This window comes from Podarcis cretensis, assembly GCF_951804945.1.
Source record: "Podarcis cretensis genome assembly, chromosome: 4".
Taxonomy (NCBI): Eukaryota; Metazoa; Chordata; class Lepidosauria; order Squamata; family Lacertidae; genus Podarcis; species Podarcis cretensis.
In genome coordinates, this window is record NC_137173.1 from 104,116,185 (window position 1) to 104,144,136 (window position 27,952).

The 27,952-nt window shown below is 39.8% G+C and overlaps 1 protein-coding gene and 2 long non-coding RNA genes across 3 annotated transcripts in view; 1 reads left to right on the top strand and 2 right to left on the bottom strand.

Annotated features, from left to right (window-relative positions):
• DIAPH3 (diaphanous related formin 3) overlaps positions 1-27,952 on the top strand; it is a 126,228-nt gene that overhangs the window by 74,120 nt on the left and 24,156 nt on the right. The gene's annotated exons all lie outside the window — the stretch shown is intronic.
• LOC307214469 lies at positions 2,152-7,896 on the bottom strand. Its single transcript, XR_013838126.1, has 3 exons — positions 7,864-7,896; positions 5,219-5,263; positions 2,152-3,551 (listed from the first exon to the last, which is right to left on the bottom strand). It is a non-coding gene; the product is annotated as an uncharacterized lncRNA (long non-coding RNA).
• LOC307214441 lies at positions 19,178-20,803 on the bottom strand. The gene is made up of 2 exons (XR_013838094.1): positions 20,441-20,803; positions 19,178-19,388 (listed from the first exon to the last, which is right to left on the bottom strand). It is a non-coding gene; the product is annotated as an uncharacterized lncRNA (long non-coding RNA).

Sequence of the window (27,952 nt, forward strand, 5' to 3'; positions counted from 1 at the left end):
AGGCTTCCTTGGTTCCAATAAACCTTTCACGCCACGGAGCCAGCTAGTCTGGGTTTTAAAGATACACAACCTCTTTCCCAGGGTCCTTGTGGCCGATGAAACTCCCACAAGGCTTCACTCCTCTTACTTGACCAAAGAATAATTTTCTAAATAAGACTAACTTTACTACACAGCCATATTCCAGAGGAGGGAAATCTACAGGTGGCATGCCATATCAGGGAATACCCATCTCTGTGTCACTGCACAGCAGACAGTTTTTCTCCACCTATGCTCCAACCATCTTCCCTCTTCATTGCCCTTAGCTCAGGTATGGATCAAGGAGCTGCATGGGCTCTAATCAGCAGAAGGGGCACTTGTTAACCCCCACAAAGTCCTTTCTCGATTCCAGAGAGGAACTAGGGCTTCCACAGGAGCAGCAACCATACCAGCAGGAAAATTGCCAGGAACCCTTATGATTTTATCAGCTTAATGGAGGAGGACTATTCCAGTAGCACTGCCCCGCCCCCAGCCTGTAAAGGGGAAGTGATTCGACCATGACAAAAGAGCAGGTGTCAAACCACCTACTTTCAAATCACTCTTCTCCTGTTCAGCTGAGAGAACCAAGTGGTATACTGATGATATGTTGGGATTATTGGTAGCCATGATATCCTGATCAGCCCCAGGCGAGGTGGTTTGGGCATGTTATTATATGATGGTTACTTTGACACAGTGTGTGTATTGCCTTTAAAATAGTTTAGATAGGCCTGAACATAGCACTGGAGTTTGACACTAGGGAACAAGTTGTTTCACAGAGTAGTACTTGATTATGTCATATTTCATGAGGATATTGTTGTTGTACCATAGATGCCAGTTAGACCACTGGCTCTCAGCCGTACTTTTATACTAAGGAATCTTAAGAGGCTTCATTATTTACTCATTCAGAAAGTTGGGTTGCAGTTAATCACCATCTACAACTGCACATCTAAATTGAAAATTACTCAGTGTTCTTTCTATACCCTTAATAGCATGTCAGTGGAATTGTTTAATAATAATAATAATAATAATAATAATAATAATAATATGCAAGAGGACTCTGTAGTACATAGCTTCAAGATGAGTAAAGAGTAATATTATTGAAGTATATATTGGTGTTCAAGAGCCAATAAGAAGATGTGGCCAAATACTTTAAAAAATGCATGTCTGGTACTGGTACTAATTATAGTTGCTAAGTTGTAACTTTTCTTGAATACATAGCATATGTAGAGAATTCCAGACTGTGCAATCTACATAGAGGAATCAATTATTTGTGTACAGAAAAATATGTGCTCTGGTTGTCCACCCTTTTTTCTTTTTCTCACCATGCCTGTTTTATTGTACAACTGGTTGTACATTACTGGAGCAAGAGAACCTTCTATTACAAAGACATACCATATTTTTCCGTGTATAAGACTAGGGTTTGTTTTTTACCAAAAAATTAGGTTTAAAATTGGGGCTCATCTTATACTTAGGTAGTGCTGAGTGGTGTTTTCTTAATTTGGAGTCCCCAAAAATAGGGGGCGTCTTATACACAGAAAAATACAGTATGTAACTAAAAGAATACTAAATGATCAGAGCACATCACCTACAGTAGGCCTGTATCTGACCTATACATATGGAAACATCCTAAGAGGTGGCCCAACAAGTAAAAAACTCATTGCTGGTGGAATGCTTGTACATCACAGAGAAAAGTCGCATCCCAGCTTATGTCCCTAACATTCTAGCTTTCTGCAAACATATGGTGCTTGTGGGCAAGTGTCTAACCTAATCCCCTACCTTTTGTTCTGCAATGGTATAGTCCCAGGAAAAATGCCATGTAATGTTTCTGAATATGTGAAGATATTCTGCCTTCAGCATTGAAAAATGATTCCTCAGGTTCCCAAGTTCTTTTATAGCAAGGAAACACAAAGAACTCTTGAGTGTGTTTCTAATAGTTAGCAGATGTAACATTTTGAATAGCTTGGAATATTAACTCATATGGACTTATTTTGATTAAAGTTAGTAGCACTATAATGATCATGTGATAACTGATGAAAATGTTCAGATACTATATGAAACTTACAGTTTACTGTGGATTTACAGAGTTTGAATAAAAATTAGATGGTTCTCTGATTCTGATAGTAATATGACCTTTATTCTGTGTGTATATGTTGAATTTATTTCAAATACAGCAAATGGCTTCTATCCCTTTATACTTGGGATTTATTATGTACACAGCTGCTTAAAATGAAATTGCATTACTATTTCAAAAGATGATCTCAGCCAAAAGACATTTTGATGAGGTCTTCATAATGCTCTCTTCCTCTTCCCAAATCATCTTCTTGCACTTCCATTTCATGTCAAGCTTCCTATGGATTCAAAGAGCCCTGTAAAAGCACCTAAAGCACTTATATATGTTAACAGATGTTCTCTTAATTTTTCTCCCTTTATGCAACATTCTTCTCACTTTATTCTGTTCTACTCCAAAAGGGCCCCACACTCAAGAACAGATGGGGCGTGGAAACACATCTGAATCTTTCAGGTGTCATTGGTGGCCTTTACAATCCCCACAGTATCCGAAATAACCCCCACTCTATTTTTGTCACCTTCCTCCATCTCTTCCACGTCCCACTTCAAAAGCCACTGCTTTAACAGTGCTTTTCTTAAGGTATCCCATCCTTGAACTCAGTTTCCACTGCAATCTTGCACTTTTCATTCACTTCTCCTACCCTGTATACATTTGCATTTTAAAGCTCTCTAGACCGAGACCATGTAGCTTCTGAGTTCTGTGCAGCCCCTAGTACACTCTAGCTACTTTAAATAGTAGTATTAATTTCCTTTTTGTCTGTACTGCACCTGACAGTCCTCAACTTGAGTATGTCACAATTTAGTCATCATGAATAGCTTTTGAATAACATTTGTCCTTTTCTTGATTTATGTCCTAAACGATTCCTTACTTCATTATAAAATGATCAGCATATTATGAAGTGGGAATGTAAAGAGAATTTATCAAGATAAACTGCAGCTAGTTATCCCATTGAAGTTATGTCACAGATATTTCAGCAAGGTCCCTGCCTCTGGCATTTACTATCTAAATGACTTGTGGCAGAAGATTATAGATCTTTCTTAGGAGGTAAAGGTTGGAGTGATTCCAACCCCCAACCCCCCCTTATTGAAGGCAAGTCTTGGCTTATTTAAGAGTTTTTCCTTCTGTGAAACCTGCATTCATTATGTAACATTTGGCAAATCTTACAGGTAAGGAAATACACATTTCTATGAGTTCATGGCCTCTTCTCATCTATGGTAAATTTGACTTATCAAGGGCAAGCCATGAGAGCACAGCTTTTCTGCAGGTTTGATGGGGAATGTCAGCTGCTATACCTTTGCAAGGATCCTTGGGGATTTTAGTAACGTCTGATATAACTGTAAAAAGCATCAGCTATTCTGGCTACTTAACCTCATACAGCATTTGTAGTAGATGGGAAGAACACCTGCGTATGGTTGCATAAATAGGCAAAATGCTTCAGGTTCTTTTACATGGTTTTATATTTCTTCCACTAAAAATATAAATGAAAAATAGAATGGATTACATAGGCTGCATTATGAAAGGCATCATATAGCAAGTTTTGAGACTCTTATCATTATCTCTTGGTTCCCATCTGCAATGGCTGCCCCTCTTACTCTATCCAAAATATAATGCCGCAGTCCATAAATCTATGAAATCCAGGCTAGGACATTGCTTTTGTGGTAAATTAAAGTGGCTACCATGGATGAGTAGGGACGCAGGTGGCGCTGTGGGTTAAAGCCTCAGCGCCTAGGACTTGCCGATCGAAAGGTCGGCGGTTCGAATCCCTGCGGCGGGGTGCGCTCCCGCTGCTCAGTCCCAGCGCCTGCCAACCTAGCAGTTCGAAAGCACCTCCGGGTGCAAGTAGATAAATAGGGACCGCTTACCGGCGGGAAGGTAAACGGCGTTTCCGTGTGCGACTCTGGCTCGCCAGAGCAGCGATGTCACGCTGGCCACGTGACCCGGAAGTGTCTCCGGACAGCGCTGGCCCCTGGCCTCTTAAGTGAGATGGGCGCACAACCCCAGAGTCTGTCAAGACTGGCCCGTACGGGCAGGGGTACCTTTACCTTTACCTTTTACCATGGATGAGTAGTGCGAGCTAAGCTTGGCTTCCTTTCAAAAATGGCACTGCCACCGCCCAACACTAAAACACTGCCTGGAGGTCTGATGAGGAGGGTTGTAAATGGTGCTGCTACTGTTGTCGTTGTAGAAGCAGCCGCCAATCACAGGGCGGGAACACAGCTACATTGGGTCTGTGTCTATGTTGGGGGGGGGGCAGCATTAGAAGCTCATTACCTAAGCCCCCAAACTCTGATTGGTGCCAGCCTTGCCTCAAAATATATCTTCACATATTTGCGGCATGGAGAAAATGCCTTTTCTCAAAATGTACTTTTAAAAAGTACTTTACAATTATTTATATAATGCCTTAAAACTAAGTTTTCGAAGCAGTTTACGTGGTAAAATTGAGCAACAACGTACAGTAGTACCTTGGTTTAAGAACAACTTGGATTAAAAATGCTGCAAACCCGGAAGTAGGTGCTTTGGTTTGTGAACTTTGCCTTGAAAGCAGAACGTGTTCTGCTTCCTGTTGAGTGTGTTTCATTTGTAAATTGAGTCCCCTGCTGCTATGGGAAAGCATGCCTTGGTTTAAGAATGCTTTGCTTTAAGAACAGACTTCTGGAACGGATTAAGTTCGTAAACCAAGGTACCACTATAAACATCTGGAAAGTAGCATCTTAATTCTAAAGTTTTCAATATAGTTCGATAACTTCCTTAAAAGAGGATTTTAAAGTTTTGGAACAGGTTGTTGCTTGAGTCTGTTAAGTCGCCTTAGAAAGATTACACCAGTGGCTGTTGGGGGAGACTGGGAGTTGCTAGGAGAGCAGTTGCATTAAAATTTCTTCTTCCCAGTCCTCTTGTTGCTGTTGACGCACCACACCCACAATGGTCACATGGGAATATGAGCACACTCCCATTCAGAGACGTGTTGCTTAATACCAGGCCCAGGTACCACAAGATTCCCCAAAGGAACAACATGTCTCATCCAGACTGAGGCTTTCATTAGCTTCTAGTTCTCAGAACTGTTTTATTCTTGTAGTTATCTAATATTTATGAGAGCCTTTTCAGTGATGAACACTTTACATGCCCAGGGACATTCACCTGTACTCCTGCTGCTTTTTCGGCTGGCCTGTTCTAATCAATATGCTGCAAATCACAATAGAGAAAAAGATCACTTTAGTTGAAATTTATTCATTTTTTTATTCCACATTGCTACATTGCAATGCAGAATTCTGTATGTTTAAAGGTGTACAAGTTTAATAGAAAATATATTTACCTTCAAACAAATTTGAATAAAAGCAATGTGTTGTCTATAAAGAAAGGAATTTTTAAAAACCCTAATTATTTGCTTTTTTCTGTAAAAAAAAGTCAGTACAGAATAATTAAAAAATCTAGATGCTGTGTACTTTTCCATAAGTGTTTGCTTTTTTCAAAAACTGGATAGCTCAGCAGATACAAATAGTCAAATAAACAACTTTAAAAGTCAGCACCAACACTTTGAATTGTGCTCAAAAATGTACTGGGAGCCGACGTAGATCTTATAGGGTCTGCATTGTTATGCAGGTGTTATATGGTCCTGGCGGCCACTCCCAATCACCAATCTGGCAGCCACATTCTGTAGTTTCTGAGTCGCCTTCAAAGGTAGCCCCACATAGAACGCATTGCAGTAGTCCAAGCAGGAGATAGTCAGAGCATGCAGCACTCTGGCGAGACAGTGCACAGACAGGTAGGGTCTCAGCCATTGTACCAAATGGAGCTGGTAGACAACTGTCCTGGACACAGAATTGACCTGTGCCTCCACGGACAGTAGTGAGTCCAATATGATTCTCAATGCTTGAACTGACCTTTGGTGGAAGCGAATCTAAGGAACTGAGACAAACACTGGTGACATGAGACAAGGCTTTAGGCCTAATGAAACAAAAACTGAAAAATCACTAGATTTTAATGGAAAGGGATCATGGGGGGGAGGATCCTGGATAAAGCTGTAAATGGCTACTAAGTAACCCATTTGGATATGTTCTACTGCTCCAGTTGGAGGCAACATGCTTCTGAAGACGAGTGCCACTGGCCTGAACTAGCAAGCTCATGTTCTTACATTACTACTGGCATTAAACAGTGGGGTAGGGCAAAGGAGCAGCACTGATCAGTGCAGATACTAACAAAATACAATATGCTCCTGAATTTTTCTCTCTTCTTTCTTCCATCCAGCCCCTACAGAGTATCATTAATAAGTTTATTTAAGCATGAGCTATACAGTATGAGAAAAATAATATGACATCCAAATTAACATTATTTTAAAAATATATCCTAAGTTCATGTTACATTAGTCAGTTTTAATAGAATGAGATAAGGTTCTCCATCTCTGTACAATGATGTAGGCTTCTACTGGATAAATCAATGAAATGTTGCTCTTAATAGTACACAGAAGAGAATGCCTAACAAATCTGTAACATCTTAACTGCTTTTCTTTCATAAGAAATGTTAAAGTGCAGGTGATAACTTTTTAACAAAATCTTCTAAGGTTGCTATGTAGGAAATATAAACTGCTATGACATTCTTCTTTCATCATATAGGCAAGCATGAAAATCTCATAAATTTAAGTGCTTTGCATGCTTAAAGCTTTTACTAGTGACAAATGACATAGATGTAGGAATGGGGATAGGGGAGAGAAGCTATACATTGCCACAGCCTTTTAAGGTTGCAACACTGCACAATACTGTGAGGAAAGTGTATTAACATGATAGTCCTTATAATGTTAGTAACATTCACTTGAATAACCTTTGCTGATTTTATGGGGTTCTGTGTGTGGTTGATGGTAACATGGATAATGTCTGGCCTGGAAATAATTCACACAGACCTCCCTTCAAGAGTACTCACAGTGGCATGAAAGCTGCTTTAGAATCATAGAATCATAGAGTTGGAAGAGACCACAAGGGCCATCGAGTCCAACCCCCTGCCAAGCAGGAAACACCATCAGAGCACTCCTGACATATGGTTGTCAAGCCTCTGCTTAAAGACCTCCAAAGAAGGAGACTCCACCACACTCCTTGGCAGCAAATTCCACTGTCGAACAGCTCTTACTGTCAGGAAGTTCTTCCTAATGTTTAGGTGGAATCTTTTCTCTTGTAGTTTGGAACCATTGCTCCGTGTCCGCTTCTCTGGAGCAGCAGAAAACAACCTTTCTCCCTCCTCTATGTGACATCCTTTTATATATTTGAACATGGCTATCATATCACCCCTTAACCTCCTCTTCTCCAGGCTAAACATGCCCAGCTCCCTTAGCCGTTCTTCATAAGGCATCGTTTCCAGGCCTTTGACCATTTTGGTTGCCCTCCTCTGGACACGTTCCAGTTTGTCAGTGTCCTTCTTGAACTGTGGTGCCCAGAACTGGACACAGTACTCCAGGTGAGGTCTGACCAGAGCAGAATACAGTGGCACTATTACTTCCCTTGATCTAGATGCAATACTCCTATTGATGCAGCCCAGAATTGCATTGGCTTTTTAAGCTGCCGCGTCACACTGTTGGCTCATGTCAAGTTTGTGGTCAACCAAGACTCCTAGATCCTTTTCACATGTACTGCTCTCAAGCCCTGCTTTATCTTGGTGTGATTCTACACACCAAGAATGAATGAAGCAGTCACAGAAATGGACAAGTCTTTGCATTTAAAAGGAGAAGAAAGTACAAAAAGATGTATCAGCTTGATAGGTCATTTCATAGTTATTCACAAACTTCATAAATTACTTACGCTCTGCATGCTTCCATACTGGGCAACCTAGAGATGACCAACTTTATTTTTTAAGATCTACTGAAATAAAATGGAAAAGCAGAGGATCCAGAACAAATTTCCTTGGTAACATACAACTATTAATTTAGAGAGCATGCCAAGTTCACAGTGTGAAAATGTCAGTTCTCTTATGCCATTCCATTCATAAAGAGGTGTAGATTATTTATCACCATTTTCCATTCAAACACAGTATGAACAACCTGAAGGAAGTGCCTCAGCAATCATTGTCATTCTTTTGAAATACTGTGTGTACAATGTATTTTTATGGGCAATCTAAAAAACAAATAGGTAGATTGCAGCAACTAGATACTTGCAAAGTATTTATGATTTATGGATATATGAGAAACCAATTAATCATCTTTTATGGCAAAATTCTGATATAAGTCAACGTGACTCATGTTAATGATATGACAGAATAGTTCTCGTCTTTCATATTCAGATATTAGCTTCAGGGTGTATTTACCAGTTTACTTGAAGGCTCACCTTGCCACATACATGCCTACTTGTCTCCTTGGCCTGAGGAACTTATACAAGTGCTATAAATTTTCCTTCATCTGTGAGGAGACAGTCTTGTAGGGAAGCAGCACCTATGTTTTGGAACACCCTGTCTGTTAACATTAGGTAGGCACCCTCATCAAACTATGTTAAGACTTTTCCTAAAAAGTTTTTGTTCCTGCAGGCCTACCCAAACATTTAATTTAGTTATATATTCTTGTTCTTAAATGTTTGCTGATTTTAACTGTGTAATATAAGTTGATATTATTTTATGTAATTATGTATTTTATGTGGGAAAGAACAATTCACTTTTACTCTGGTTTCACTACAATGCCTAAGCCTATTGAATTTGGTAGGACTTTATTCTTTGGGGATAGATAGCTTATCTAGCTATCTGAATTAAGTGGTTCAGTGCTATTATGTGTTTCCTGAAATATTCATTTCTTGCCTTTATTTCTTTTGTTTGCTATACTTTGAGTAATTAAGGGCTTGTCCCACTTGTCCTGTGTCTAGAAACCGGGTCATTTTCCACTTGTCCAAGCAATTTTGTGTTTGCCCTGCCACTTTACCCAGGAAAACTCACTCATTAGTGAGAAATCAGAACAAACAGCAAATCCTGGAAAACCTGATTGCTGTTCACAGTCCTAAACTAGGGGTTTTCCCGGGGAAAGCAGCAGGACAAATGGAAGCGCAGGTGAGCCCTAGCTTGGGAAAGCATTGTATCAATTATTTAAAGAAAGTACCATATTTTTTGCTGCCAATGGGGCGGCCGAGCGCGGGGGTGGAGGGATTACACGGCTCCCGCTGTGCTTGCTTTACACGGGTGTAAGTGGCTCCTGTCCCGCTTTGCTGCTTTAAAGCGAGCCACGGATGAGGGCTCCGCTTCCTTCCCTCCTCCGCGGCTCCCTTTAAAGCAGCAAAGCTAGGCAGGAGCTGGTTATACCCATGTAAAACTACATAAAAGGTGGTTTTAAACAAATTATCAATTAATGTTAATGGTTTTTTAAATGGATAATTATAATTTCTGCTTTGGAAGTATGTGTCTCAACTTCAGATGTAATGTGGTTTCCTTTGAAATACACTTATTCCAGATTTGTAACAAGGCTACAAGTTTGTCTATTGTAGCTGTTGCTTAACATTTCTGTTTTGTTCCATGTTGTGAAAAGCCCTTGTATGGGTTTTGCTGGAATACATGTGCTTGAAGTAAATCTTCTACTAGCCAGTTAATACTGCATAAAATGAAGCTATTCATTTTAATATTATGTGCAATTATTTTTTCAGAAGGTCAAATTAGTTCATTGAACTTTTTATAGGGGTGTAATAACACTCCTGCCCATTGGTCATTCTTGAATGGAAGATGCAACTTGTCTTATCTAAACATTTTATGTTGGACTTACATGAAAAGGGCATTTCATAGATGAAAACTTTCATTATCCTGTCTGCATACCCATAAGACAATCTCATGCAAAGTGGAGGTGCTGGTATGTAGTGTAGTTATTTTAGAGACACAGTACTCTTAAAAAATCTACAGTACACGTCTCAGATCAGCCATGAACTCTCCCTGCCCAAACGTTACTGGGCTGCTGTAAACTAAGATAATATGTGTGTTTTGCTTTAAGCACTTCAAAAAAGTACTGCATAAATACTAAGCATTGTACATAATTTCAACAGAAATCAAGCTTTAATTATTTTTTCCCCTATAAATGTAGAAAAAATGTGTCTTAATTCTGAATTGTTGTACTTGCATTCTTTATCATACCTTAAGAATTGAAGTCTATGCATTAATGCTGTTGAATAGTTTTAGCTAAAATGGAGACTAAAATGAAATCTGATGGACTGAACAGAGTTGACAGCACCTTTTTGAGTGATGAAATTGCTATTGATTTATGACAAATACCAGTAAAAGCAGTCAGGGGCTGTTTTGCTGCTGTCACTTGAGAACTGAAAGTAGGCAGGTTTTGTTATCAATCATCTCTTGTCGGTATAAGACAGCGGCAAGCTGTTATAATTGATTTGATAGCTACATCTGAGTTTTGCTCTAGTGGGCACCATGGATTGTGGCAGAGCAGTGGTGCAGAGAATTGACATGGAAAGGAAATGGCATTACTCCTCAAAGGCAAAGTTATATGATGATTAGAAAACATGTTGATCAAAATGCTTCTTTATGCTAAAAATTTTAGGCTGAGATGTAGCTGGGCCTGAGTTTTGTGTAGAAAATGTGTACAAGTCTAAAATTTAAGAAGGAATGTTCTGGAAAATGCTGTTGACCATCAAACTCACGTTTTTGTGGGTAGAATATTTGATTGGGGAGGTTTATTAGGTGCAGACATAATGCCAAACCATAATGCCTGCATGTTAACTGTTAACTATTCCTAAGAGTTGCTCTCAGATTTTCTACCTTCAGTAAACCTATTCCATATTGAATTATTCACATATCAACCACAAATTCCCAGTGCTCTGAAGTGGATTCTTAGCCTTTCCTGCAAGTGCCCCTTTCAGTAAAAAGCCAATAGTCATGGGCAGGCAGCCATTCAGGGAAGTTTGCTAGATACTACGGACTGATTTCTTCAACTGAAGAGCTTTTTGAACACTTCTGTCTCTGAGGAGGAAATCCATGATGCTTCCAAGAGACTTAAGTAGAGTAAAATCATAGAATCTTAGCGTTGCAAGGGACACAAGGGTCATCTTGGGTCACAGAGATCAGGCGGGTGGGTGCATGCAGATCAGACGTGGAGATGAGGGAAAGAGCAGCTGCAGAGATTGGGAGGGGAGGAAAGGAAGTGGAGTTTGAGGGGGAGGGGAGGGGCGTCAAGCCACTGTCAGCGGAGCAACTAGCAGTGGCAGCCAGCAAAGGTGCGTGTCCACTATGGCTGCTGCTGGTTTCCTGCTGACTGAGAAAAGCTGCCTCCGCCTAAATGTCATGGGAAGGTAGTACCACAGTGCCTTGAAGTGAAGGGTGATCAGCTGCACTGTTCTCCATCAGCATGAGGGGAAGGCTGCAGCTTTTTCGGTTGCCTTGGTTTCTCTCAGTGTAAGGGAAGGCGGCTCAGATCAGCAGTGAGGAGCAATAAATCGCTGCACATTTCCGGGTCAAAATCATTATTACGCATTTTAAAACTGATTTTGGCCAATATATTGAAAAATTGCACAGTGTTAAAACAGACCATAATTGGGAACCACTGGTTTACGTTCTCTAACTACTCTGAATTCTAAAGGCTTGGTATCCAATATTTACAAATTACAATATTTACAAATCAGGCAATGGGCCCCTTCCAGGGTCTTATGATATCCTGGAATGGTGACCTTAAATGTCAGATTGGTGAACATAAATGAGGTCAAATTTGGGTAAATGTTCCATTAAAAACTGTTATCTTTTAGGATTCAATAATCTGCTCTAAAAGCAGTACTTAGGTGATATTGTACTCTGGCACGCCTTTCCAAAATCAATACAAATATCTCTTCACTATGTTGGCAAGGTTGTAATACTATTGGAACTTATACACATGTGTGTTGGGAATGTGAAATTTTAAATAATTTTTGGGTAAAGGTTTTTACCCTTATCTCTCATAGATCAATCATTAATACCAGATCCAGTATTGAACTTGCTTCCAATAGAAAGCAGTACAAATCCCAGAGTATCTCATAAGATACTGGTCTTTCTATTACTAGCAGTGGGAAGAATGTCAATAGTCAGTCAGTGGAAAACTTGCTCACCTCCCTTGCTTGATCATTGATTTGGTAGAGTATGGGATGTAGCTCTGAGGATCAAAGAAAAGTAAGCAGGGAAGAGTCTAAATCAGATCATTTTGATGCTATTTGGTCTAAATTTTTGATACACGGCGCTGCAACATAGACCCCCAATGGTTCAATTGAGTTTGTGGAGAGAATGTATTTTATACGATTAGGATAAATGCTTTGGATTGTGATTATAAAAGATGCATCACATGTGTTAATGTAGGGTGTTATCTTCCCTCCCCTCCCATTCTTTCCTTGCTTTCACCCCCCACTTTTGTATCAGTATGTTTGATTTTGTTTATATTTTGACTTTATTTTTAAAACTAAAACAATATAAAAAGTAGAATAATCCTGTCACACCTTCCTAACATAGCTCTATGGTGCTCTATATATCAAACAGCTGAAAAATAGTTTGGTGCATACAGGACTGATACTGTAATAGCAAAAATATATTTGGTGAAGGAGGAATAGTATTTCTTTTCAATTGATATATTGTACTTAATTTTTTTAAAGAAAATATCTCTGAGAAACAATAGAAATATAGGTTAAAACAGGTGATACAGTAATAATATAGAGGTTTCAGAGCTAGTTAAGAATTTCCTTTGAATTACAAGACTGTTCTCCTAGGAAGAGCAAGCAGAATTGTTGCTAGGACTTATTCTTGAGGGACTGAAAACTCTCCATAGGGAGATAGCAGAAAACATAAACTCTTTATATAGTGATACCTTTGTGAACAATATGTAAAAATGTAGACTTCCTTCAAGTTGCTTGCCTCAATGTTTTTATAAATTTCATGAAGCAATATTGTAATAATGTGAATATGCAGTTTCTTCATTGTATTTGTTTTATGTGTGTCACAAATCCCCAGTGCGCTGAAGGGGATTCTGAGTCTTTCCTGCAGATGCCCATTTTAGGAAAAGCCAAAGACTGTGGCCAGGCAGCTATTCAGGGGAGCTTGCTTGACACGACTGATGTCTTCCACTTAGGATAAGCATCCACAGAACCTTGATTCTGTTGAATTGTCCTAATATGCCTGTCTTCATGATGGCTCATGATGCACAATTAGGTTACACCCCAACATAAGGTGGGTTACACCACTGGAACTGCTGCTACTGCTACTGTTGTGGATGGGGGTGTGTATGAGGGTGTGGGTGTGAGAGAGAGAGATAGGAGGAGGAGGAGGAGGAGAAGGAGGAGGAGGAGGAGGAGGAGGAGAAGAAGAAGAAGAAGAAGAAGAAGAAGAAGAAGAAGAAGAAGAAGAAGAAGAAGAATGGAGTGAGATAAGAAATGAGTTTGGTGTTGAATTCTTCTGTTACACAGGATTCCAGAAGGATCAATTGAATCAAATCTCCCCATTTATTTATTTAAAGTGTTTTAGGCAGTCTTTCAGAGTAAAGGCCTCAAAAAGTCTGCTTACCTTAATCAGTGGGTGATTTTGCAGCAAGGAGCTGGGATGTGGCTGACTACCTGACAGTGATTGGCCAGTCCAGCAGGCTTTGGGCAGGCCTCCCCTGAAGGCGGACCCGTCTGGCCAATCATTGCTGGCTGGGCCTGCTCCCGGGCAGGATAAATTGTGGCCTGGCTTGGCGGTCACTCCTTCTGCCTCTCTTCGCCAGTCATAGCCCCATCCCAGCGGTGGTTTGCCCTTAGATGCACTCCCAGCAGAATGGCTAGAATGGTATTATCTGGCTTCACCCAATGCCTATGCCCAACCACATCTGTAACCAATACAGGTTTTGGCCTATTCAAACCCATCATGCCATATACTGTTGTTTTGAACTGCAGGATCATGGGGTCTTGGCACACAAATGCCATGCATAATAGGAAAAGATACATAGGTACATTGGACAAAAAAAAAATCGGCATACATTATTATGAGACAGTACTTTTGCTCCGTACTTGTCATGAACTGCCCTGTGATCTTTGGATGAAGGGTGGTAACATTTAATAAATCAATTGTAGGTAGTAGTGGCTGGCAAGGGAGCATGAGTGAGACTCTCCTTGATTTCTAATGGTTATCAGGAGTTGGTAAGTTAGTGGGGAGCTTGGTGCAGTGTGGTCATAATGTGGGGAGAATAGGATAGGCTCCAAGCTCTTCACTGCCTCCCCCCTCTCCTCTCAGTAAATGCTTGTGATATCCAGTGTTGGAAATCAGGAGAGCAACATAGCCCCACCTCTGCCACCCTGCAAGCCAGCACTAACTTCAAGGCCATTCACCATCATAACAGATCTTACTAGTGGATGTATGAGCAAGACCTCCAAAGCTGCTCATAAGGTACAAGCAAGATTGTACATATTGAGACCGTTTAGATCGTCTGGTTCCAAACCAATTGAAGGTTAACGTCAGCACTGTGTTAGAAGAACTTCTGTACAATTGATTCCATGTTGTGGCTTCCTAATTCCCACCAACATCCTGCATTTCGCAGCAATTGGAAGTTTCCAAATCATTTTCAAAGCGCATTACAGTGGTACCACTGGTTAAGAACTTAATTCGTTCTGGAGGTCCATTCTTAACCTGAAACTGTTCTTAACCTGAAGCACCACTATAGGCATTTCCCCTCTTAAAGCTGAAAGTGTTTTTTTACGGATTATAGAAGTAGTCTCCTTTTCAAGATATCCCATAAGAAGAAGACAAAGAATCATTTCATATTGATATTGGATTGCTCTTATAGTTTACATTAATGGCAATTAAAAAATGATTTCAGGTCCAAAAACTGCTCATGAGCTTCAACTATGATAATTTATAAAATGTTCAACATTGAAGCAATACAAAAGAACCATATGTGTGATATGAATTGCAGTAGTAGTAGTAATTTATTATTTATAGCCCGCCCATCTGGCTGGGCTTCCCCAGCCACTCTGGGCGGCCTCCAACCAAATATCAAAAACACAATACAGCATCAAACATTAAAACAGGGCCGCCTTCAGTTGTCTTTTAAAAGTAAAATAGTTGTTTATTGCCTTGACATCTGCTGGGAGGCATTCCACAGGGCAGGTGCCACTACCGAGAAGGCCCTCTGCCTGGTTCTCGCAGTGAGGGAACCACCAGAAGGCCCTCAGCGCTGGACCTCAGTGTCCGGGCTGGACGATGGGGGTGGAGAGGCTTCTTCAGGTCTACTGAACCGAGGCCGTTTAGGGCTTTAAAGGTCAGCACCAACACTTTGAATCATGCTCGGAAACGTACTGGGAGCCTATTCAGATCTCTCAGGTCCGGTGTTATATGGTCTAGCTGCCACATTCTGGATTAATTGCAGTTTCCGAGTCACCTTCAAAGGTAGCCCCATGTAGAGCGCATTGCTGTAGATGTGTACCAGATGGAGCTGGGAGACAGCTGCCCTGGACACAGAATTAACCTGCACCTCCATGGACAGCTGTGAGTCCAAAATGACTCCCAGGCTGCGCACCTGGTCCTTTAAGGGCACAGTTACCCCAGTCTGCCATAACTTGAAATCTGATGACGAGGCCCCGCTAACAGATCCAGCTTAATGGGATCTGACCCACGACCCACCAAAGGGTCTTCCCAGCAATGGCAGCTCATTTGTCAAATTTATTCCCCTTTCAGGTTTGGCTGGCATCTAAGTTGTTTAGTTTTAGGAACCAGCTTGAAGTCTTGTTTTTGCTACCAAGTTTTTTAATGCAGAAGAAAATTGACAGAATTTCAGGAAGCTGTCAGGCTGTCTCTATTTTTTATTGTATAGCTAATATTTTATATTTTTAAATGTTGGCTGTTTTATATTTATTTTTGTAACACAATCCGTCAATTAGGATGAAGGGTGGGATAAAACTTTTAAAAATAATATTTAAAGCTATATTATACAAATTTATAACATGAGCACCACTTTTTACTGTTAGTTGTTTGATATACAGCATTAATTTTCAAGGAGTAATTACAGAATTGTAACTTATTATTGTGGTCATTATCATTATTCATTATCTGCCCCACTTCACCTTGCCTGACTCCCATTGTGACACATCATTTTTGAGAAAGTTGCTTCAGGAAATAATATATATATATTGAAGCTTTTTCTTAGAAGCCGAAATGGGGCAGGGTATGTGTGTGTTGAAACCACATTTCTAACAAATGCAGAACTATATTTTCCAAGTTTCTTCTGGGCAAAATTAAGGGCTGAATGATGTCAAATGGCCTCTTCAAGTTCAGAAGCTTCTTGCATGATTATAACATGAAATTCTAATTATTTGCAATAGGAATGTAAATAAGGTGGCACCAAGCCTTATTTGCAGTGACTAATGAAAGCTGTTGACTGTAATCAGAGAGATGCAGAGCAACAGGGGCAATTCATTAGGAAAAATGTGGCTGGCAAACAGCAACTGCATGCCAGTTCGGGCCTTTCTGTTTTTACATCAAATTATATACAGTATTTGTTGTTGTAAATGATAATAAATAACTCCCTTTATGAGGAGAGTAAGTAGTGATAAGACACTGCTGCACAGTTAATCCTGCCAACTCCTGCAAAATATCTACAGGGTATATGTCATACTTGGCTTTGCCATGGATAGCTAAAGATGCTTGCCATATTACATTGATTAAACACATTTTAATTGTAGATTTCTTCTGTTGGGTTGAAGTTCAATATATTAAACACGTGCTTCAAGTCTTATTGCTTCATGCAATAAGCAGTTCCTTTAACTTCTGGAATTAATCAGATATTAATGTATTGCTTGTATATCTTAGATTTATGGTGTATTTAAGTCATACATGTTATTGTGACCTTATTAAAATAATAATATGCACATTACATTCTTTTATGAATGCAAGCCTGTAACACTATTTTGGATTTGTAATTCTGAGTCTTCTGCTTCTGCATGAATATAATTGCATTTGTTTCTAGAAAATATACTACTATTTACTAGTTTTTGTGTCTCTAGTTAGTACAATTTTCTAACAAAGCACTCTCATATTGCAGATAGTGATATAAGGGGCCCTTTCCTTAAAAAAAAACGAGGACCCATTTAGCTGAGATTCCTGCACTGCAGGGGGTTGGACTAGATGACCCTCAGGGTCCCTTCCAACTCCATGAATCTGTGACCCAAGGAATAAGTCTATTTTAGACCTTGGTGGCATATGGCAAACCTATTTTTAATCTGATGTTCCTAATTCAGTATTAAAACATGTTGTGATGTTCTAATATAAACCAAATGGAGACTTTATGATTAGAGGTAGTGTATGCTCACTGGCTGATGGGGGCAAACGGCGGAGCATGGATATTAGATTAGGACCTACTTATAAATTTTGACTGGAGTATGATAGTTTGAATTATTATTTTTTATGACTATCAGCAGCAGTTTGCTATGTCCAGGGTTTTCAGAATGAGTACTGCTATTCAAAAAAAATTACCCCCCCCCCCCCACTTCGCATCCTGACTTATTTTCCTAGTAGTTCAAGTGATGGTGTCTTAACCAAAGTGTCTTAACTGACAATAACTTCAGCAACTAGAGATGCTGGCGAAGATCAACAGCCTTGGCTCCAGACAGAAACTCAAGGACTCGTAATGCTCATTTCAGGCATCTGCATTATCCAGCTTGGATTAAAAACAGAGTCGTAGAAGAATTCACATTTTACCCATCCAGCTCCCTTAAACACTTAGACACCATTTGCTTTACACAACACTTACTCTGCAAGGGCCATGGGAAGAGGGACGATCTGATCTCTTATTGTCTCCCCTCTCCTTACACTGGTAACACGCCAGGAAGAAAGATCCCCATGACCCTTGAGAAACAAAAGGGCTAACTCTAAAGGAACTGGCCGAATAACAAAAGTCTTTGTCAAATGACCTAGTAACCAGTAGCAAAGGGGCCAAATGAGAATTATAGTTTCAGAGTATGCGCATCACAACTGCAAGGTCCTGTCCTATGTATCCCTTAACCCCAATGGTGGGGGTGTGATCAATAGCGGCCACTGCCCACAAGAGGTCATAGAGGCTGACCAATGATCGGTCACATGATTTGGCCAAATTGTTCTGGTTTTGTCCCCATCTTACTTCCTTGGAATGATACTTTAGAAATAAGCATTGCTACTTTATTAGGAAGTACAGTAACTAAACTGAAGAAGTCTTACTTTGGGTCAGAAGGAGGCCCTGCTGTCACAGCTGCGTCTGCCAGGAGAAAAGACGTGTGGCCTTCATCTGTTCTGGTTGTTTCTGTATCCTCCTCTGCAAAGAAACTGGACATTTGAACCTCACAGCTTTGGTAATACTTAAAGTGCCTTATGTTGGTTCAGAAGGGGTCCGTGCTCTCATCATTTCTAGTGTGTATTCATACCACAACAACCATGCGTTACTCAGCAGGAAGCCCTTGTCAAATGGTGAGCAGTCGAATGCAACCCAGCAAATTTCATGGCTGACTGGGTCTGATTAACTGCAATTCCACGAGATGGGAGGTGTATCTCAGCCACAGGTCAGCCACTCCTAATATACCGTGTTTATTTGAATGTAATGCACGCCTTTTTTGGCCAAATTACATCATAAAAAAATTAGGGTGCGCATTAGATTTTATGACACCAGCAAATACTCTTTTGGTTTCAAAGTTTTGAAAATTCAGGTGCACATTAGATTTAATGGCAGATTGTGTAAATACAATAATAGAACATTCTTAACAAATACACCTCTCAGCATGTACAAGTAAAACTAACTTCTTATGTGACACCCCCACCCAGTATTTTCTTAATATTTTAAAATGTTTTTAACTGTTTATTGATAATTTTGATGTTTTCTTTTATATTTTTGTAAACAGCTCAGAGGCAGTTTGCAAATTTTGTTTTTAAGAAATACATAGAATGAAATACTTTTAGCACCTTAGAAATGTAAGTGTGAAGTATGTTATCCTGGTGTGGGGAAGAGTTAATTCTAATGCACGTTTCTATGGCTGAAGGGAAATGAGTTCACTGCTGCTCATTCCTTGATTGATTGAATTTCTATGCTGTTCATTCAGATGAATCTCAAAGCTGCTTACAAACTAATGACAACAACATAATAATTATAACAGAACATCACAAATGCAGCATAAATCATATAAAATAATTAACAAATAATCATCAACCAATCTCCTTTATTGGCATAGAAAAAGTGCATTGTATACATGGAATGGAACACAACACAGTTAACAAAACATAGTTGGAGATACATTAGGATAAAACTGTCCAGACATCATGAGGTACGAAAGTGGCTCTTAGGACCTATGGTGACGTAATTTCATGGCGTCACTCAAAAATCTTGCCACATTCTCCCACAACGTCATTCCTACAATTGATGAACAAATAATCAGTAAAACAATTGCAATCTATAAAACACTATTAACAAAACAGCAACTGAAACATAAGCTTAACACCACAATTACAGCAAATTATTTGCCTTTTGAGTGAATGGTCAAAGATTCCAGAAGTATAGTTTTGATTTAACCAGACAGCTAGAAGGAAGGTCAACCTCTTAGGAATCTCAAAAGGAAAATTATACCCTGTTACGTATGTCTACTTGACTCAACCTGGCATTTGACACTGGGTTATATGTTTGGCAAGACCTGAAGCGTTTCAGGCTCAATTTGCTCACAAAGCTTGCTTATAGCTAGCCGCAGTTGCACCCATTATTGCTGCCTCTTCTCACCTATATTGCTTCTCGGTGCAGGTATTCTAACCCTTTAATGGAATGCGTCAGAACTCTCAACGAGACTTCTTCACAATGAGCTTTTTCTTGTTCTAGAAAACACTGGAATGACTTTCCCAACACTAAATCTGTCCTATTTACCATTATCACTATTTAGTAGGAGGAAAAGCAGTAGTAGTAGTAGTAAAATTTATATACCATCCTTTATCTGAGGGTCACAGGACAGTTTACAATATAGAAACACAGAAATACATAACATAGTAATAAAAGCAATTACACCCCCACCTCACCCCCACAGTTTATAAGGCTATACAGTGGTGCCCCGCAAGACGAACGCCTCGCAAGACGGAAAACCCGCTAGATGAAAGGGTTTTCCATTTTGGAGGCGCTTCGCAAAATGAATTTCCCTATGGGCTTGCTTCACAAGACGAAAATGTCTGGCGAGTTCCTGCGGGGGTTTTTCCCTCCCCCCCCTTTTCTAAGACGCTAAGCCGCTTATCAGCTGATCCGATAAGCCGCTAAAAGCCGCTAAGCCGATAATAGCGCTAATCCGCTAAGCCGTCAATGGGCTTGCTTCGCAAGACGAAAAAACCGCTAGACGAAGAGACTTGCGGAACGGATTAATTTCGTCTTGCGAGGCACCACTGTAAATTGTTCATCAAAGGCATGGGAGAAGAATGTTTTTGCCTTACAGCTAAAGATATGCAATGAAGATGCCAGGCCAGCCTCCCTGGGGAGAGCATTCAACATGCAGGGCACCACTGCAGAAAAGGCAGGTTCTCCTATTGCCGCCCTTCGAGTCTCTCATGAAGAACACACCTGAAGACGGGCCACAGATGATGATTACAGGGTCTGGATTGGCTCATATGGGGAGAGGCAGTCCATATCACAAGCACTCACATTGCCCACTCATATTTTTCATTAAACCAAGATATGAACCACCCTTCTCTCTGTGCATGCCTCCCCTTTTAAAAAAAAATTTATTTGTATTAAGTTTTACAATTTTATATTGATTACAATGACATTATTTCATAGAAAAAGTAAAAATAGAATTCCCGTATCTCCCCCCCACGACTTCCCTCAATTTCCTCTTCTGGTTCATTGCATATTAACGTCTCCTGCTTGTTTTATTATACCTTAATATTACATTTTTTATTTTAAATATTGTTCTGTTCGTATCCTTTTTATACCATAATTGTTTTCAAATTACCTCTTACACTTTTTTTATTTTTGAATTTTTACATCTTAACTTCTATGTCCATTTTGTTAATTGTGTTTACTTAAACCCTGCTAGTGAGTTCACTTCTTTACAATATTTCTGTAAGTACAACATGAATGGTTCCCACTCTTTTTTGAAGTCTCTATTGGCTTTCGCATAGTCCATCAGTTTTTCTTGACATTCCTCTTTTGTTGGTATCTTGTCTTATTTCCATTTTTGAGCTAGTAATATCTTTGCCACTGTTGTGGCATACATAAATAGTTTCTTCTGCTCCTTTGGCAAATCTTGACCTATAATAACCTATAAGGTTATTTTAAACATTCTTTTCATTTCATTATAAATTATATCTCAATTTTTAAAAATTATGTTACAGTTCCACCACATGTGATAAAACGTGCCTTCCTTCTCTTTACATTTCCAACATGCCTCCCCTTCTAAGTTTTCTGCATTTTGCTCTGGAAATCTTCACTTTTCTTTTTCTGGCCAAAATCTTCTTTTTTCCTAAAAGGTTGGGATTGGTAATTGAAAACTTACATGGTTAATATTTTAGTTTTTTAAAAAAGGCTTGTTGGAGAAAAGTAGAAAGGTTAAAAAATGGTCAAAGGCCATGAAAGGATTCACTGAATAACAGTAAAAATAATGTTTCGTTTCTTCATCAACTTTGATGAAGCATGTAACTTCATTATTAGACTAATGAAACTGATATCTGTTTTGAAAATGCATATAGTGCTTGTAGGGACCATGATGGATTGGACTTCACTAGTGGGTAATAGAAGGTTTTTTTCCAGCCTACCTGCTATCTCCAGGAAAACATCTCCCTAGCGAATTTAAAATATTACTTTCAAGTCTAATTGCTGGAAATGTGTGTTTAGAATTGGCTACTCTACCACTGCTGTTGTAGGGTTCCTGTATGGTTGGCCAATAAGTTGCAATTCAGCAGCTTCTCTTTCCAGTCTATTTCTGAAATTCCTTTGTAATAGAACAGCTACTTTGAGATCTTGTATAGAATGTCCTGGGAGATTGAAGTGTTCTCCTACTGGTTTCTCTGTCTTGTGATTCCTGATGTCAGATTTATGTCCATTTATCCTTTGGCGTAAGGTTTGGCCTGTTTGTCCAATATAGAGAGCTGAAGGACTAGACTGGAAAGAGAAGCTGCTGAATTGCAACTTATTACCAAACTTAAAACCATGGAGAGACCTGGTCTGAACAAAGACATTGGATTCTTATCTCATTATACATGACAAAGCCATTTTTCACCTTCTCACCCCTTGCTTTTTCCTGTAAGACCTATTGCAGTCGTTAAGAGTCGTCAACAGGCTCATCACAGCTATCTGCCCATCACCCATTCCCACCACCCTTCTGAGTAATACCCCTCCCCACCTTCTCACTATATAGAAGGGTCTGGTGACTTCTGTTTCAGTGTATCTGAAGAAGTGTGCATGCACACGAAAGCTCATACCTAGAACTAACTTAGTTGGTCTTTAAGGTGCTACTGGAAGGAATTTTTTTATTTTGTTTAATCTATGGCCTTGTGAGACTTGCTGTTGTATACAGTTTAAGGTTGGGGGAGAAGAGAGGAGGTGATCTGTAAAAAGGATTTATGATCTGAAAATAGAGGTGATGTATGTAATTCTGTAACCCAAGAAAACCTTTAATAAAAATATATTTTTTAAAAAAATATGGACTTTTAAACAGGGGGTATTGTTTTTATTTGTTATTATGGTATGTGTTTTTGTGTTTTACAAGAGACAGCTAGTAGACTAGTCGTCTCTCACAGCAGAACTACTACTGCATCTTCCACCACTCTCACCGAGGGATGAAGCAACCCATACCTGCTGCAGTTCTCAACCAGCAGGTGAAGTATGTTCCATAGGGAGCTGTGGTGTTAGGATCTCTTCACACCTCCAAGCGGAGGTCTCCATTTCTTTTTCCCCTTGTCTGCTTCACATACTTCTAAGCATCAGAGGCCTTCCAAGGAAAGAAAGATAGTTAATCCATGCCCATTCTAGTAGGAACTGCAATTGAGATTGTACTAAGTATTTTGGATAGAAAGCAAGCAGGTCCCTACCTATTGTTGTTGTTGTTGTTGTTGTTGTTGTTGTTGAGTCGTTTAGTCATGTCCAACTCTTCGTGAAACCATGGACCAGAGCATGCCAGGCACTTCTGTCTTCCACTGTCTCCCGCAGTTTGGTCAGACTCATGTTTGTAGCTTCGAGAACACTGTCCAACCATCTCATCCTCTGTCGTCCCCTTCTCATTGTGCCCTCAATCTTTCCCAACATAGGGTCTTTTCCAGGGAGTCTTCTCTTCTCCTGAGGTGCCCAAAGTATTGGAGCCTCAGCTTCAGGATCTGTCCTTCCAGTGAGTACTCAGGGCTGATTTCCTTCAGAATGGATAGGTTTGATCTTCTTGCAGTCCATGGGACTCTCAAGAGTCTCCTCCAGCACCATAATTCCAAAGCATCAATTCTTCGGTGATCAGCCTTCTTTATGGTCCAGCTCTCATTTCCATACATCACTACTGGGAAAACCCTAGCTTTAACGATACGGACCTTTGTCGGCAAGGTGATATCTCTGCTTTTAAGATGCTGTCTAGGTTTATCATTGCTTTTCTCCCAAGAAGCAGGCGTCTTTTAATTTTGTGGCTGCTGTCACCATCTGCAGTTATCATGCAGCCCAAGAAAGTAAAATCTCTCACTGCCTCAGTTTCTTCCTCTTCTGTTTGCTAGGAGGTGATGGGACCCGTGGCCATGATCTTCGTTTTTTTGATGTTGAGCTTCAGACCATATTTTGCCCTCTCCTCTTTCACCCTCATTAAAAGGTTCTTTAATTTCTCCTCACTTTCTGCCATCAAGGTTGTGTCATCTGCATATCTGAGGTTGTTGATATTTCTTCCGGCAATCTTAATTCCAGTTTGGGATTCATCCAATCCACCCTTTCACATGATGAATTCTCCATATAAGTTAAATAAGCAGGGAGACAATATACAGCCTTGTACTCCTTTCCCAATTTTGAACCAATCAGTTGTTCCATATCCAGTTCTAACTGTAGCTTCTTGTCTCACATAGAGATGTCACAGGAGACAGATGAGGTGATCAGGCACTCCCATTTCTTTAGGAACTTGCCATAGTTTGCTGTGGTCGACACAGTCAAAGGCTTTTGCATAGTCAATGAAGGAGAAGAAGATGTGTTTCTGGAACTCTCTAGCTTTTTCCATAATCCAGCGCATGTTTGCAATTTGGTCTCTGGTTCCTCTGCCCCTTTGAAATCCAGCTTGCACTTCTAGGAGTTCTCGGTCCACATACTGCTTAAGCCTGCCTTGTATAATTTTAAGCATAACCTATAGAATACCTGTAAAAGCATACTAGCCTGTCTATGTGGTTAATACATGTCGTAGATTATTGCAGTGATAACAAAAAGCTTTTCTGTTAAGTGAAATTCTGGGTTAACCCTATCCATTAGCCAGAGGGAGGTGATCCATAGTCAGTGTGATACGAGGGGTACTATTAAACATGTTGTATCTTGAGCTGTATCTACTTGAGCAGGAGAATGTGGGGTTTTCTGATTTTTTAACATGGGAGGTCTTAACTTTTGTATGGTACCCTCGGGGTACCTAGCTTTCAGTGAGTGTTTGCTTCTGGTGCTAGGATTGTGTTTTTAAGTAATTTTTCTTTAAAATTATGCTATCTCATTCAACCATTTTCAGCCTTCATTTCAATTAACAGGATATGCTTTCAGTTAAATTTAATATAAATTCAGGAGGCTTACCTGTTTACATTGAAATTGAGAAAACAAAGAACTTTGTCAAATTCAATTTAGCATTACGGAGATTACTGCAGCACATCAGCCTTTTATCTATAGTAGTGTATAAAAGCACTTTGAACAGTGCATCAATTTTCACAGCCATTTAGTAGATTAGAAAGCAATTGTAAGCAAAATAAAACCCACATTAACTCCTGTCAACAGCCTCCCTTTTTCTCTGTTATGGATTGGTTTGAAATAACGATGAGGTCGGAACTGATTGCATCAACAGTACAGATGTATTATAAAAATGAATGAAGCCACTATACGAGAATTCAGAGTCATCAGTAGATATTTGTCCTATCTCTGTAGCAGCTTTCATGTTTGCTTTTCTATATAGTACTATGAGCTTTTTGGAGGTTGGGGAAAAGAAGAAGAAGGTAGGCTGTATGTGAGACACGTCTAATCCCTGGATCCCGCAAGTGTTAAAATATAAGCCAGCCTAGCTTCCTGTGTTCAGGTGATAGCCTGGGTGATGGACTATTAAGGGAAACAAAGGAAATGGGCTCTGTGTGAGATGGCAGATGGGTGGGGATAGAACATTAGAAGGGCAAAACCTGAGTTTCGAGTGGAGTTTCTGTGGTGGGACCTAGAAGTAAGTAAAGCAGCAAGCTTGAGACAGTCAGAGCAACGTTTGAGAGTCTGATTTCTGTTTCAGTCTAAGGCTGCAGGTATGGGAGAAACAGGACCTTTTGGGGGTGTAACTGCTGTGAACCCCCTCTATTGTATATATGTGTAAATAAACCATATATCATAAACCACTGTCTCTGCTGTGTTCCCAAAGGAAACAGAAACCCTGGGTGGGGGCCTGGAACTCCTGGAATCTTGCAGTGCTCTGAGATTAGGGTGATGTGCAGCAATGCAAAAACAAAACCAGGCTCTGACAGTAAGGGAACATGTCCCTGTCACCAAGAAACAATTGCTTATGTTTTGAAACAGTAATTATATCTAGTGACAGCTTTTTAAACTGTGCTCAATTTTCTATTCTAATAGTATTGCAGTTATAGCTGTCTAGTGTTTTGTATGCAATCAACAAAATACTTACATAAATAGAATCACATATTTTATTTATTTATTTGTTCATTCATTCATTTATTTATTTATTTTAAATGAGCACTCCTCTGAACAATTGTTCTGATCCATTTGCAACATTATTTCCTGGTGCTGTCTTAAAAGCAATTAGAGTAACTAAAAATGACATTTTATCTGAGCTTAAAAGCAATTAAAATAAAGTGTACTTTTAATCATAGATGGGAAACCACCTATAAGCTAGTGTTCAAGGTCCTTTATATAATTTAAAATAAGGCTTGCTTTTTAAAAGAAAAAAATAATGTGCCCCTCTTGTTGTTCTGTGGGTGAATTTAGAATAAGAGATTTTTAGGGGGGGGGGGGTGAATTACTGAGGAGCGTACCAGTGCATATCTTTTTAATTGCTTGCCTAGGTTGGAGCAGTAATTTTCTTTCAGATAAGGAGTATTTCTATGCTGCTAATTTCTTTTTTCTTTTCTTTTTTTTTTGTAAAAAGAAAAAGCTGCCTTGACCTTCACTAAAATTTTACCTAACAAGCAGTGTCTGTCCTGCTACAGTATGAATAATCACAGATTGGCATATGTGGTACCTTGGAAGTCGAACGGAATCTGTTCCGGAAGTGCTTTCAACTTCCAAAACGTTCGGAAACCAAGGCGTGGCTTCTGATTGGCTGCAGAAAACTCCTGATGTTGGGGTTCCAAAGAATGTTTACAAACTGGAACACTCACTTCTGGGTTTGCGGCATTCAGGAGCCAAAATGTTTGACTCACAAGGCGTTCGCGAACAAAGGTACGACTGTATTTCATGAACCCAAAACACAGCATGGTAATTTTCAGTATTAACTACCTAAATCTAGTGAGAGTTGTTCAAAGAAGACCAAACAATTCTTGGCTTTTCTTTTCAGTTCATCAGCCTTATTGCATTAACTGTATGCTGTTGCAAAAAGAAAAGAAAAAAATATTGCAAAAATATAAACTGTGAACCAGTGAAAGTAAATTGTCCTAGACACATAATAGTAATCCAAAATTTTGCCAATTATAATACGTTGCGTGTGTCATGACAATTTAACTACATTGTGCCCTTGAACCTTGTGTCACATTCTTAAGGCCACAAAGGCAATTTTAGCTACTTCCCTGGTTACACTAGCAACAAGTCTTACAAGACTCATTCAGTGAATGGGACTATATAAACGGTGGTGTGAAAGTCTGTCTTACTCTAGTGCTGCCCACAAAAAAGGCCAGATCATTGCTAGTTTTAATATAATGTCCCTTTGTCCCTCATGTCTGCAGAGGGAGTTTCAGAACCCCTTGTAAAGTCCTACTGAGGAGCAAAATGGGGCAAACTAGGCACATATACTCAAACCTTCCATGCACTGAAGGGGGCTCTTGGAGCGCTTATATTCCATTTTGAATAAAGATGCTGCATATGTTCAAATGAGGCCGTGGTTAATGGCTCATGCTGAGCAGAATTTTTGTTACTAGAATGTAATAATGTTAATAATTATGAGGCGATGGCTGTGATTTGCTGGAAAATGAGAGGATGATTAAGGTATTTATCTTTTTATTAGCTACTGCTTTTTATGATACTTATGGAAATGCACTAAGTAAATTATTAAAACTGAATAAATTTTGCATAAAATTCTGCCAACAGCTAAAAATATTTCTGGATTAATAATAATAATAATAATAATAATAATAATAATTTATTATTTATATCCCGCCCATCTAGCTGGGCCTTCCCAGCCACTCTGGGCAGCTTCCATAAAAACCAAAAATACAGTAAAATCACACGTTAAAAACTTCCCTGAACAGGGCTGCCTTAAGATGTCTTCTGAATGTCAGGTAGTTGTTTATCGCTTTGACATCTGCTGGAAGGGCGTTCCACAGGGTGGGCGCCACTACCGAGAAGGCCCTCTGCCTGGTTCCCTGTAGCTTTGCTTCTCGCAATGAGGGAACCGCCAGAAGGCCCTCGGCGCTGGACCTCAGCGTCCGGGCAGAATGATGGGGTTGGAGACGCTCCTTCAGGTATACTGGACCGAGGCCGTTTAGGGCTTTAAAGGTCAGCACCAACACTTTGAATTGTGCTCGGAAACATACTGGAAGCCAATGTAGGTCTTTCAAGACCGGTGTTATATGGTCTCGGCGGCCGCTCCCAGT